Here is a 12705-nt window from a genome sequence, read left to right as displayed (position 1 = left end):
TTACTTCGCAGGACAGCTTCCGGAGATAAGGGTGTTGACTGACTTGCTGTTTGAGTTGTTGTCAGTTGAGAAGTAGATGATAGCAATGTTGATGAAGCTGATGTAGTTTGAGCTGTTAATGTTAATTCAGTTGACGTCGATGTTGGTGCAGTTGTTGTTGATGGAGTGGTAGATGTTGGTGCAGTTATTGTTGATGGAGTGGTAGATGTTGGTGCAGTTGTTGTTGACGGAGTGGTAGATGTTGGTGCAGTTGTTGTTGATGGAGTGGTAGATGTTGGTGCAGTTGTTGTTGATGGAGTGGTCGATGTTGGCACAGTTGTTGTTGGTGTTGAGGTTGGTGCAGTTGTTGTTGATGGAGTGGTAGTTGTTGGTGCAGTTGTTGTTGACGGAGTGGTAGTTGTTGGTGCAGTTGTTGTTGACGGAGTGGTAGTTGTTCGTGCAGTTGTTGTTGACGGAGTGGTAGTTGTTCGTGCAGTTGTTGTTGATAGAGTGGTAGATGTTGGTGCGGTTGTTCTTGATGGAGTGATAGATGTTGGTGCAGTTGTTGTTGATGGAGTGGTAGATGTTGGTGCAGTTGTTGTTGATGGAGTGTTAGATGTTGGTGCAGTTGTTGTTGATGGAGTGGTAGTTGTTGGTTCAGTTGTTGTTGATGGAGTGGTAGATGTTGGTGCAGTTGTTGTTGATGGAGTGTTAGATGTTGGTGCAGTTGTTGTTGATGGAGTGGTAGATGTTGGTGCAGTTGTTGTTGATGGAGTGGTCGATGTTGGCACAGTTGTTGTTGGTGTTGAGGTTGGTGCAGTTGTTGTTGATGGAGTGGTAGTTGATGGTGCAGTTGTTGTTGATGGAGTGTTAGATGTTGGTGCAGTTGTTGTTGATGGAGTGGTAGATGTTGGTGCAGTTTTTGTTGATGGAGTGGTCGATGTTGGCACAGTTGTTGTTGGTGTTGAGGTTGGTGCAGTTGTTGTTGATGGAGTGGTAGTTGTTGGTGCAGTTGTTGTTGACGGAGTGGTAGTTGTTCGTGCAGTTGTTGTTGACGGAGTGGTAGTTGTTCGTGCAGTTGTTGTTGACGGAGTGGTAGTTGTTCGTGCAGTTGTTGTTGACGGAGTGGTAGTTGTTCGTGCAGTTGTTGTTGATGGAGTGGTAGATGTTGGTGCAGTTGTTGTTGATGGAGTGTTCAATGTTGGCACAGTTGTTGTTGGTGTTGAGGTTGGTGCAGTTGTTGTTGATAGAGTGGTAGATGTTGGTGCAGTTGTTGTTGATGGAGTGTTAGATGTTGGTGCAGTTGTTGTTGATGGAGTGGTAGTTGTTGGTTCAGTTGTTGTTGATGGAGTGGTAGATGTTGGTGCAGTTGTTGTAGATGGAGTGGTCGATGTTGGTGCAGTTGTTGTTGATGGAGTGGTCGATGTTGGCAAAGTTGTTGTTGGTGTTGAGGTTGGTGCAGTTGTTGTTGATGGAGTGGTAGTTGTTGGTGCAGTTGTTGTTGATGGAGTGGTCGATGTTGGCAAAGTTGTTGTTGGTGTTGAGGTTGGTGCAGTTGTTGTTGATGGAGTGGTAGTTGTTGGTGCAGTTGTTGTTGACGGAGTGGTAGATGTTGGTGCAGTTGTTGTTGATGGAGTGGTCAATGTTGGCAAAGTTGTTGTTGGTGTTGAGGTTGGTGCAGTTGTTGTTGATGGAGTGGTAGATGTTGGTGCAGTTGTTGTTGATGGAGTGGTCGATGTTGGCAAAGTTGTTGTTGGTGTTGAGGTTGGTGCAGTTGTTGTTGATGGAGTGGTAGTTGTTGGTGCAGTTGTTGTTGATGGAATGGTCGATGTTGGCAAAGTTGTTGTTGGTGTTGAGGTTGGTGCAGTTGTTGTTGATGGAGTGGTAGTTGTTGGTGCAGTTGTTGTTGACGGAGTGGTAGATGTTGGTGCAGTTGTTGTTGATGGAGTGGTCGATGTTGGCAAAGTTGTTGTTGGTGTTGAGGTTGGTGCAGTTGTTGTTGATGGAGTGGTCGATGTTGGCAAAGTTGTTGTTGGTGTTGAGGTTGGTGCAGTTGTTGTTGATGGAGTGGTAGATGTTGGTGCAGTTGTTGTTGATGGAGTGGTCGATGTTGGCAAAGTTGTTGTTGGTGTTGAGGTTGGTGCAGTTGTTGTTGATGGAGTGGTAGTTGTTGGTGCAGTTGTTGTTGATGGAGTGGTAGTTGTTGGTGCAGTTGTTGTTGATGGATTGGTAGATGTTGGTGCAGTTGTTGTTGATGGAGTGGTAGTTGTTGGTGCAGATGTTGTTGATGGAGTGGTAGATCTTGGTGCAGTTGTTGTTGATGGAGTGGTAGATGTTGGTGCAGTTGTTGTAGATGGAGTGGTCGATGTTGGTGCAGTTGTTGTTGATGGAGTGGTCGATGTTGGCAAAGTTGTTGTTGGTGTTGAGGTTGGTGCAGTTGTTGTTGATGGAGTGGTAGTTGTTGGTGCAGTTGTTGTTGACGGAGTGGTAGATGTTGGTGCAGTTGTTGTTGATGGAGTGGTAGATGTTGGTGCAGTTGTTGTAGATGGAGTGGTAGATGTTGGTGCAGTTGTTGTTGATGGAGAGGTCGATGTTGGCAAAGTTGTTGTTGGTGTTGAGGTTGGTGCAGTTGTTGTTGATGGAGTGGTAGTTGTTGGTGCAGTTGTTGTTGATGGAGTGGTCAATGTTCGCAAAGTTGTTGTTGGTGTTGAGGTTGGTGCAGTTGTTGTTGATGGAGTGGTAGTTGTTGGTGCAGTTGTTGTTGACGGAGTGGTAGATGTTGGTGCAGTTGTTGTTGAGGGAGTGGTCGATGTTGGCAAAGTTGTTGTTGGTGTTGAGGTTGGTACAGTTCTTGTTGATGGAGTGGTCGATGTTGGCAAAGTTGTTGTTGGTGTTGAGGTTGGTGCAGTTGTTGTTGATGGAGTGGTAGATGTTGGTGCAGTTGTTGTTGATGGAGTGGTCGATGTTGGCAAAGTTGTTGTTGGTGTTGAGGTTGGTGCAGTTGTTGTTGATGGAGTGGTAGTTGTTGATGCAGTTGTTGTTGACGGAGTGGTAGATGTTGGTGCAGTTGTTGTTGATGGAGTGGTAGATGTTGGTGCAGTTGTTGTTGATGGAGTGGTAGTTGTTGGTACAGTTGTTGTTGATGGAGTGGTAGATGTTGGTGCAGTTGTTGTTGATGGAGTGGTAGATGTTGGTGCAGTTGTTGTAGATGGAGTGGTCGATGTTGGTGCAGTTGTTGTTGATGGAGTGGTCGATGTTGGCAAATTTGTTGTTGGTGTTGAGGTTGGTGCAGTTGTTGTTGATGGAGTGGTAGTTGTTGGTGCAGTTGTTGTTGACGGAGTGGTAGATGTTGGTGCAGTTGTTGTTGATGGAGTGGTAGATGTTGGTGCAGTTGTTGTAGATGGAGTGGTAGATGTTGGTGCAGTTGTTGTTGATGGAGTGGTCGATGTTGGCAAAGTTGTTGTTGGTGTTGAGGTTGGTGCAGTTGTTGTTGATGGAATGGTAGATGTTGGTGCAGTTGTTGTTGATGGAGTGGTAGATGTTGGTGCAGTTGTTGTTGATGGAGTGGTAGATGTTGGTGCAGTTGTTGTAGATGGAGTGGTAGATGTTGGTGCAGTTGTTGTTGATGGAGTGGTCGATGTTGGCACAGTTGTTGTTGGTGTTGAGGTTGGTGCAGTTGTTGTTGATAGAGTGGTAGATGTTGGTGCAGTTGTTGTTGATGGAGTGTTAGATGTTGGTGCAGTTGTTGTTGATGGAGTGGTAGATGTTGGTGCAGTTGTTGTAGATGGAGTGGTCGATGTTGGTGCAGTTGTTGATGGAGTGGTCGATGTTGGCAAAGTTGTTGTTGGTGTTGAGGTTGGTGCAGTTGTTGTTGATGGAGTGGTAGTTGTTGGTGCAGTTGTTGTTGACGGAGTGGTAGATGTTGGTGCAGTTGTTGTTGATGGAGTGGTAGATGTTGGTGCAGTTGTTGTAGATGGAGTGGTAGATGTTGGTGCAGTTGTTGTTGATGGAGTGGTCGATGTTGGCAAAGTTGTTGTTGGTGTTGAGGTTGGTGCAGTTGTTGTTGATGGAGTGGTAGTTGTTGGTGCAGTTGTTGTTGACGGAGTGGTAGATGTTAGTGCAGTTGTTGTTGATGGACTGGTAGATGTTGGTGCAGTTGTTGTTGATGGAGTGGTAGTTGTTGGTGCAGTTGTTGTAGATGGAGTGGTAGATGTTGGTGCAGTTGTTGATGATGGAGTGGTCGATGTTGGCAAAGTTGTTGTTGGTGTTGAGGTTGGTGCAGTTGTTGTTGATGGAGTGGTAGTTGTTGGTGCAGTTGTTGTTGACGGAGTGGTAGATGTTGGTGCAGTTGTTGTTGATGGAGTGGTAGATGTTGGTGCAGTTGTTGTTGACGGAATGGTAGTTGTTGGTGCAGTTGTTGTTGATGGAGTGATAGATGTTGGCAAAGTTGTTGTTGGTGTTGAGGTTGGTGCAGTTGTTGTTGATGGAGTGGTAGTTGTTGGTGCAGTTGTTGTTGACGGAGTGGTAGATGTTGGTGCAGTTGTTGTTGATGGAGTGGTAGATGTTGGTGCAGTTGTTGTTGACGGAATGGTAGTTGTTGGTGCAGTTGTTGTTGATGGAGTGATAGATGTTGGTGCAGTTGTTGTTGATGGAGTGGTAGATGTTGGTGCAGTTGTTGTTGACGGAGTGGTAGATGTTGGTGCAGTTGTTGTAGGTGGAGTGGTCGATGTTGGTGCAGTTGTTGTTGACGGAGTGGTAGATGTTGGTGCAGTTGTTGTAGGTGGATTGGTCGATGTTGGTGCAGTTGTTGTTGATGGAGTGGTCGATGTTGGCAAAGTTGTTGTTGGTGTTGAGGTTGGTGCAGTTGTTGTTGATGGAGTGGTAGTTGTTGGTGCAGTTGTTGTTGATGGAGTGGTAGTTGTTGGTGCAGTTGTTGTTGATGGATTGGTAGATGTTGGTGCAGTTGTTGTTGATGGAGTGGTAGTTGTTGGTGCAGATGTTGTTGATGGAGTGGTAGATCTTGGTGCAGTTGTTGTTGATGGAGTGGTAGATGTTGGTGCAGTTGTTGTAGATGGAGTGGTCGATGTTGGTGCAGTTGTTGTTGATGGAGTGGTCGATGTTGGCAAAGTTGTTGTTGGTGTTGAGGTTGGTGCAGTTGTTGTTGATGGAGTGGTAGTTGTTGGTGCAGTTGTTGTTGACGGAGTGGTAGATGTTGGTGCAGTTGTTGTTGATGGAGTGGTAGATGTTGGTGCAGTTGTTGTAGATGGAGTGGTAGATGTTGGTGCAGTTGTTGTTGATGGAGAGGTCGATGTTGGCAAAGTTGTTGTTGGTGTTGAGGTTGGTGCAGTTGTTGTTGATGGAGTGGTAGTTGTTGGTGCAGTTGTTGTTGATGGAGTGGTCAATGTTCGCAAAGTTGTTGTTGGTGTTGAGGTTGGTGCAGTTGTTGTTGATGGAGTGGTAGTTGTTGGTGCAGTTGTTGTTGACGGAGTGGTAGATGTTGGTGCAGTTGTTGTTGAGGGAGTGGTCGATGTTGGCAAAGTTGTTGTTGGTGTTGAGGTTGGTACAGTTCTTGTTGATGGAGTGGTCGATGTTGGCAAAGTTGTTGTTGGTGTTGAGGTTGGTGCAGTTGTTGTTGATGGAGTGGTAGATGTTGGTGCAGTTGTTGTTGATGGAGTGGTCGATGTTGGCAAAGTTGTTGTTGGTGTTGAGGTTGGTGCAGTTGTTGTTGATGGAGTGGTAGTTGTTGATGCAGTTGTTGTTGACGGAGTGGTAGATGTTGGTGCAGTTGTTGTTGATGGAGTGGTAGATGTTGGTGCAGTTGTTGTTGATGGAGTGGTAGTTGTTGGTACAGTTGTTGTTGATGGAGTGGTAGATGTTGGTGCAGTTGTTGTTGATGGAGTGGTAGATGTTGGTGCAGTTGTTGTAGATGGAGTGGTCGATGTTGGTGCAGTTGTTGTTGATGGAGTGGTCGATGTTGGCAAATTTGTTGTTGGTGTTGAGGTTGGTGCAGTTGTTGTTGATGGAGTGGTAGTTGTTGGTGCAGTTGTTGTTGACGGAGTGGTAGATGTTGGTGCAGTTGTTGTTGATGGAGTGGTAGATGTTGGTGCAGTTGTTGTAGATGGAGTGGTAGATGTTGGTGCAGTTGTTGTTGATGGAGTGGTCGATGTTGGCAAAGTTGTTGTTGGTGTTGAGGTTGGTGCAGTTGTTGTTGATGGAATGGTAGATGTTGGTGCAGTTGTTGTTGATGGAGTGGTAGATGTTGGTGCAGTTGTTGTTGATGGAGTGGTAGATGTTGGTGCAGTTGTTGTAGATGGAGTGGTAGATGTTGGTGCAGTTGTTGTTGATGGAGTGGTCGATGTTGGCACAGTTGTTGTTGGTGTTGAGGTTGGTGCAGTTGTTGTTGATAGAGTGGTAGATGTTGGTGCAGTTGTTGTTGATGGAGTGTTAGATGTTGGTGCAGTTGTTGTTGATGGAGTGGTAGATGTTGGTGCAGTTGTTGTAGATGGAGTGGTCGATGTTGGTGCAGTTGTTGATGGAGTGGTCGATGTTGGCAAAGTTGTTGTTGGTGTTGAGGTTGGTGCAGTTGTTGTTGATGGAGTGGTTGTTGTTGGTGCAGTTGTTGTTGACGGAGTGGTAGATGTTGGTGCAGTTGTTGTTGATGGAGTGGTAGATGTTGGTGCAGTTGTTGTAGATGGAGTGGTAGATGTTGGTGCAGTTGTTGTTGATGGAGTGGTCGATGTTGGCAAAGTTGTTGTTGGTGTTGAGGTTGGTGCAGTTGTTGTTGATGGAGTGGTAGTTGTTGGTGCAGTTGTTGTTGACGGAGTGGTAGATGTTAGTGCAGTTGTTGTTGATGGACTGGTAGATGTTGGTGCAGTTGTTGTTGATGGAGTGGTAGTTGTTGGTGCAGTTGTTGTAGATGGAGTGGTAGATGTTGGTGCAGTTGTTGATGATGGAGTGGTCGATGTTGGCAAAGTTGTTGTTGGTGTTGAGGTTGGTGCAGTTGTTGTTGATGGAGTGGTAGTTGTTGGTGCAGTTGTTGTTGACGGAGTGGTAGATGTTGGTGCAGTTGTTGTTGATGGAGTGGTAGATGTTGGTGCAGTTGTTGTTGACGGAATGGTAGTTGTTGGTGCAGTTGTTGTTGATGGAGTGATAGATGTTGGTGCAGTTGTTGTTGATGGAGTGGTAGATGTTGGTGCAGTTGTTGTTGACGGAGTGGTAGATGTTGGTGCAGTTGTTGTAGGTGGAGTGGTCGATGTTGGTGCAGTTGTTGTTGACGGAGTGGTAGATGTTGGTGCAGTTGTTGTAGGTGGATTGGTCGATGTTGGTGCAGTTGTTGTTGATGGAGTGGTCGATGTTGGCAAAGTTGTTGTTGGTGATGAGGTTGGTGCAGTTGTTGTTGATGGAGTGGTAGTTGTTGGTGCAGTTGTTGTTGACGGAGTGGTAGATGTTGGTGCAGTTGTTGTTGATGGAGTGGTAGATGTTGGTGAAGTTGTTGTTGATGGAGTGGTAGATGTTGGTGAAGTTGTTGTTGATGGAGTGGTAGTTGTTGGTGCAGTTGTTGTTGACGGAGTGGTAGATGTTGGTGCAGTTGTTGTTGATGGAGTGTTAGATGTTGGTGCAGTTGTTGTTGATGGAGTGGTAGATGTTGGTGCAGTTGTTGTTGACGGAATGGTAGTTGTTGGTGCAGTTGTTGTTGATGGAGTGATAGATGTTGGTGCAGTTGTTGTTGATGGAGTGGTCGATGTTGGCAAAGTTGTTGTTGGTGTTGAGGTTGGTGCAGTTGTTGTTGATGGAGTGGTAGTTGTTGGTGCAGTTGTTGTTGACGGAGTGGTAGATGTTGGTGCAGTTGTTGTTGATGGAGTGGTAGATGTTGGTGCAGTTGTTGTTGACGGAATGGTAGTTGTTGGTGCAGTTGTTGTTGATGGAGTGATAGATGTTGGTGCAGTTGTTGTTGATGGAGTGGTAGATGTTGGTGCAGTTGTTGTTGACGGAGTGGTAGATGTTGGTGCAGTTGTTGTAGGTGGAGTGGTCGATGTTGGTGCAGTTGTTGTTGACGGAGTGGTAGATGTTGGTGCAGTTGTTGTAGGTGGATTGGTCGATGTTGGTGCAGTTGTTGTTGATGGAGTGGTCGATGTTGGCAAAGTTGTTGTTGGTGATGAGGTTGGTGCAGTTGTTGTTGATGGAGTGGTAGTTGTTGGTGCAGTTGTTGTTGACGGAGTGGTAGATGTTGGTGCAGTTGTTGTTGATGGAGTGGTAGATGTTGGTGAAGTTGTTGTTGATTGAGTGGTAGATGTTGGTGAAGTTGTTGTTGATGGAGTGGTAGTTGTTGGTGCAGTTGTTGTTGACGGAGTGGTAGATGTTGGTGCAGTTGTTGTTGATGGAGTGTTAGATGTTGGTGCAGTTGTTGTTGATGGAGTGGTAGATGTTGGTGCAGTTGTTGTTGACGGAATGGTAGTTGTTGGTGCAGTTGTTGTTGATGGAGTGATAGATGTTGGTGCAGTTGTTGTTGATGGAGTGGTCGATGTTGGCAAAGTTGTTGTTGGTGTTGAGGTTGGTGCAGTTGTTGTTGATGGAGTGGTAGTTGTTGATGCAGTTGTTGTTGACGGAGTGGTAGATGTTGGTGCAGTTGTTGTTGATGGAGTGGTAGATGTTGGTGCAGTTGTTGTTGATGGAGTGGTAGATGTTGGTGCAGTTGTTGTAGATGGAGTGGTCGATGTTGGTGCAGTTGTTGTTGATGGAGTGGTCGATGTTGGCAAATTTGTTGTTGGTGTTGAGGTTGGTGCAGTTGTTGTTGATGGAGTGGTAGTTGTTGGTGCAGTTGTTGTTGACGGAGTGGTAGATGTTGGTGCAGTTGTTGTTGATGGAGTGGTAGATGTTGGTGCAGTTGTTGTTGATGGAGTGGTAGATGTTGGTGAAGTTGTTGTTGATGGAGTGGTAGATGTTGGTGAAGTTTTTGTTGATGGAGTGGTAGTTGTTGGTGCAGTTGTTGTTGACGGAGTGGTAGATGTTGGTGCAGTTGTTGTTGATGGAGTGTTAGATGTTGGTGCAGTTGTTGTTGATGGAGTGGTAGATTTTGGTGCAGTTGTTGTAGATGGAGTGGTCGATGTTGGTGCAGTTGTTGATGGAGTGGTCAATGTTGGCAAAGTTGTTGTTTGTGTTGAGGTTGGTGCAGTTGTTGTTGATGGAGTGGTAGATGTTGGTGCAGTTGTTGTTGATGGAGTGGTAGATGTTGGTGCAGTTGTTGTAGATGGAGTGGTAGATGTTGGTGCAGTTGTTGTTGATGGAGTGGTCGATGTTGGCAAAGTTGTTGTTGGTGTTGAGGTTGGTGCAGTTGTTGTTGATGGAGTGGTAGTTGTTGGTGCAGTTGTTGTTGACGGAGTGGTAGATGTTGGTGCAGTTGTTGTTGATGGAGTGGTAGATGTTGGTGCAGTTGTTGTTGATGGAGTGGTAGTTGTTGGTGCAGTTGTTGTAGATGGAGTGGTAGATGTTGGTGCAGTTGTTGATGATGGAGTGGTCGATGTTGGCACAGTTGTTGTTGGTGTTGAGGTTGGTGCAGTTGTTGTTGATAGAGTGGTAGATGTTGGTGCAGTTGTTGTTGATGGAGTGTTAGATGTTGGTGCAGTTGTTGTAGATGGAGTGGTCGATGTTGGTGCAGTTGTTGTAGATGGAGTGGTCGATGTTGGTGCAGTTGTTGTTGATGGAGTGGACGATGTTGGCAAAGTTGTTGTTGGTGTTGAGGTTGGTGCAGTTGTTGTTGATGGAGTTATAGTTGTTGTTGACGGAGTGGTAGATGTTGGTGCAGTTGTTGTTGACGGAGTGGTAGATGTTGGTGCAGTTGTTGTTGATGGAGTGGCAGATGTTGGTGCAGTTGTTGTTGATGGAGTCGTAGATGTTGGTGCAGTTGTTGTTGATGGAGTGGTAGATATTGGCACAGTTGATGTTGAGGTTGGTGCAGTTGTTGTTGATGGAGTGGTAGATATTGGTGCAGCTGTTGTAGATGGAGTGGTAGATGTTGGTGCAGTTGTTGTTGATGGAGTGGTAGATGTTGGTGCAGTTGTTGTTGATGGAGTGCTAGATGTTGGTGCAGTTGTTGTTGATGGAGTGGTAGATGTTGGTGCAATTGTTGTTGATGGAGTGGTAGATGTTGGTGCAGTTGTTGTTGATGGAGTGGTAGATGTTGGTGCAGTTGTTGTTGATGGAGTGGTAGTTGTTGGTGCAGTTGTTGTTGATGGAGTGGTAGATGTTGGTGCAGTTGTTGTTGATGGAGTGGTAGATGTTGGTGCAATTGTTGTTGATGGAGTGGTAGATGTTGGTGCAGTTGTTGTTGATGGAGTGGTAGATGTTGGTGCAGTTGTTGTTGATGGAGTGGTAGTTGTTGGTGCAGTTGTTGTTGATGGAGTGGTAGATGTTGGTGATGGAGTGGTAGATGTTGTTGCAGTTGTTGTTGATGGAGTGGTAGATGTTGGTGCAGTTGTTGTTGATGGAGTGGTAGATGTTGGTGCAATTGTTGTTGATGGAGTGGTAGATGTTGGTGCAGTTGTTGTTGATGGAGTGGTAGATGTTGGTGCAGTTGTTGTTGATGCAGTTGTTGTTGATGGAGTGGTAGATGTTGGTGCAGTTGTTGTTAATGGAGTGGTAGATGTTGGTGCAGTTGTTGTTGATGGAGTGGTCAATGTTGGCACAGTTGTTGTTGATGGAGTGGTAGATGTTGGTGCAGTTGTTGTAGATGGAGTGGTCGATGTTGGCACAGTTGTTGTTGGTGTTGAGGTTGGTGCAGTTGTTGTTGATGGAGTGGTAGATGTTGGTGCAGTTGTTGTTGATGGAGTGGTAGATGTTGGTGCAGTTGTTGTTGATGGAGTGGTAGTTGTTGGTGCAGTTGTTGTTGATGGAGTGGTAGATGTTGGTGCAGTTGTTGTTGATGGAGTGGTAGTTGTTGGTGCAGTTGTTGTTGATGGAGTGGTAGATGTTGGTGCAGTTGTTGTTGATGGAGTGGTAGTTGTTGGTGCAGTTGTTGTTGATGGAGTGGTAGATGTTGGTGCAGTTGTTGTTGATGGAGTGGTAGATGTTGGTGCAGTTGTTGTTGATGGAGTGGTAGTTGTTGGTGCAGTTGTTGTTGATGGAGTGGTAGATGTTGGTGCAGTTGTTGTTGATGGAGTGGTAGATGTTGGGGCAGTTGTTGTTGATGGAGTGGTAGATGTTGGTGCAGTTGTTGTTGATGGAGTGGTAGATGTTGGTGCAATTGTTGTTGATGGAGTGGTAGATGTTGGTGCAGTTGTTGTTGATGGAGTGGTAGATGTTGGTGCAGTTGTTGTTGATGGAGTGGTAGTTGTTGGTGCAGTTGTTGTTGATGGAGTGGTAGATGTTGGTGCAATTGTTGTTGATGGAGTGGTAGATGTTGGTGCAGTTGTTGTTGATGGAGTGGTAGATGTTGGTGCAGTTGTTGTTGATGGAGTGGTAGTTGTTGGTGCAGTTGTTGTTGATGGAGTGGTAGATGTTGGTGATGGAGTGGTAGATGTTGGTGCAGTTGTTGTTGATGGAGTGGTAGATGTTGGTGCAGTTGTTGTTGATGGAGTGGTAGATGTTGGTGCAATTGTTGTTGATGGAGTGGTAGATGTTGGTGCAGTTGTTGTTGATGGAGTGGTAGATGTTGGTGCAGTTGTTGTTGATGCAGTTGTTGTTGATGGAGTGGTAGATGTTGGTGCAGTTGTTGTTAATGGAGTGGTAGATGTTGGTGCAGTTGTTGTTGATGGAGTGGTCAATGTTGGCACAGTTGTTGTTGATGGAGTGGTAGATGTTGGTGCAATTGTTGTTGATGGAGTGGTAGATGTTGGTGCAGTTGTTGTTGATGGAGTGGTAGATGTTGGTGCAGTTGTTGTTGATGGAGTGGTAGTTGTTGGTGCAGTTGTTGTTGATGGAGTGGTAGATGTTGGTGCAGTTGTTGTTGATGGAGTGGTAGATGTTGGTGCAATTGTTGTTGATGGAGTGGTAGATGTTGGTGCAGTTGTTGTTGATGGAGTGGTAGATGTTGGTGCAGTTGTTGTTGATGGAGTGGTAGTTGTTGGTGCAGTTGTTGTTGATGGAGTGGTAGATGTTGGTGATGGAGTGGTAGATGTTGGTTCAGTTGTTGTTGATGGAGTGGTAGATGTTGGTGCAGTTGTTGTTGATGGAGTGGTAGATGTTGGTACAATTGTTGTTGATGGAGTGGTAGATGTTGGTGCAGTTGTTCTTGATGGAGTGGTAGTTGTTGGTGCAGTTGTTGTTGATGGAGTGGTAGATGTTGGTGCAGTTGTTGTTAATGGAGTGGTAGATGTTGGTGCAGTTGTTGTTGATGGAGTGGTCAATGTTGGCACAGTTGTTGTTGATGGAGTGGTCGATGTTGGCACAGTTGTTGTTGGTGTTGAGGTTGGTGCAGTTGTTGTTGATGGAGTGGTAGATGTTGGTGCAGTTGTTGTTGATGGAGTGGTAGATGTTGGTGCAGTTGTTGTTGATGGAGTGGTAGTTGTTGGTGCAGTTGTTGTTGATGGAGTGGTAGATGTTGGTGCAGTTGTTGTTGATGGAGTGGTAGTTGTTGGTGCAGTTGTTTTTGATGGAGTGGTAGATGTTGGTGCAGTTGTTGTTGATGGAGTGGTAGTTGTTGGTGCAGTTGTTGTTGATGGAGTGGTAGATGTTGGTGCAGTTGTTGTTGATGGAGTGGTAGATGTTGGTGCAGTTGTTGTTGATGGAGTG

Source organism: Barbus barbus (genome assembly GCF_936440315.1).
Source record: "Barbus barbus genome assembly, chromosome: 49".
In the NCBI taxonomy this organism is placed as follows: domain Eukaryota; kingdom Metazoa; phylum Chordata; class Actinopteri; order Cypriniformes; family Cyprinidae; genus Barbus; species Barbus barbus.
The sequence above is the reverse complement of the archived record's forward strand: the minus strand, read 5'-3'. Positions refer to the sequence as shown.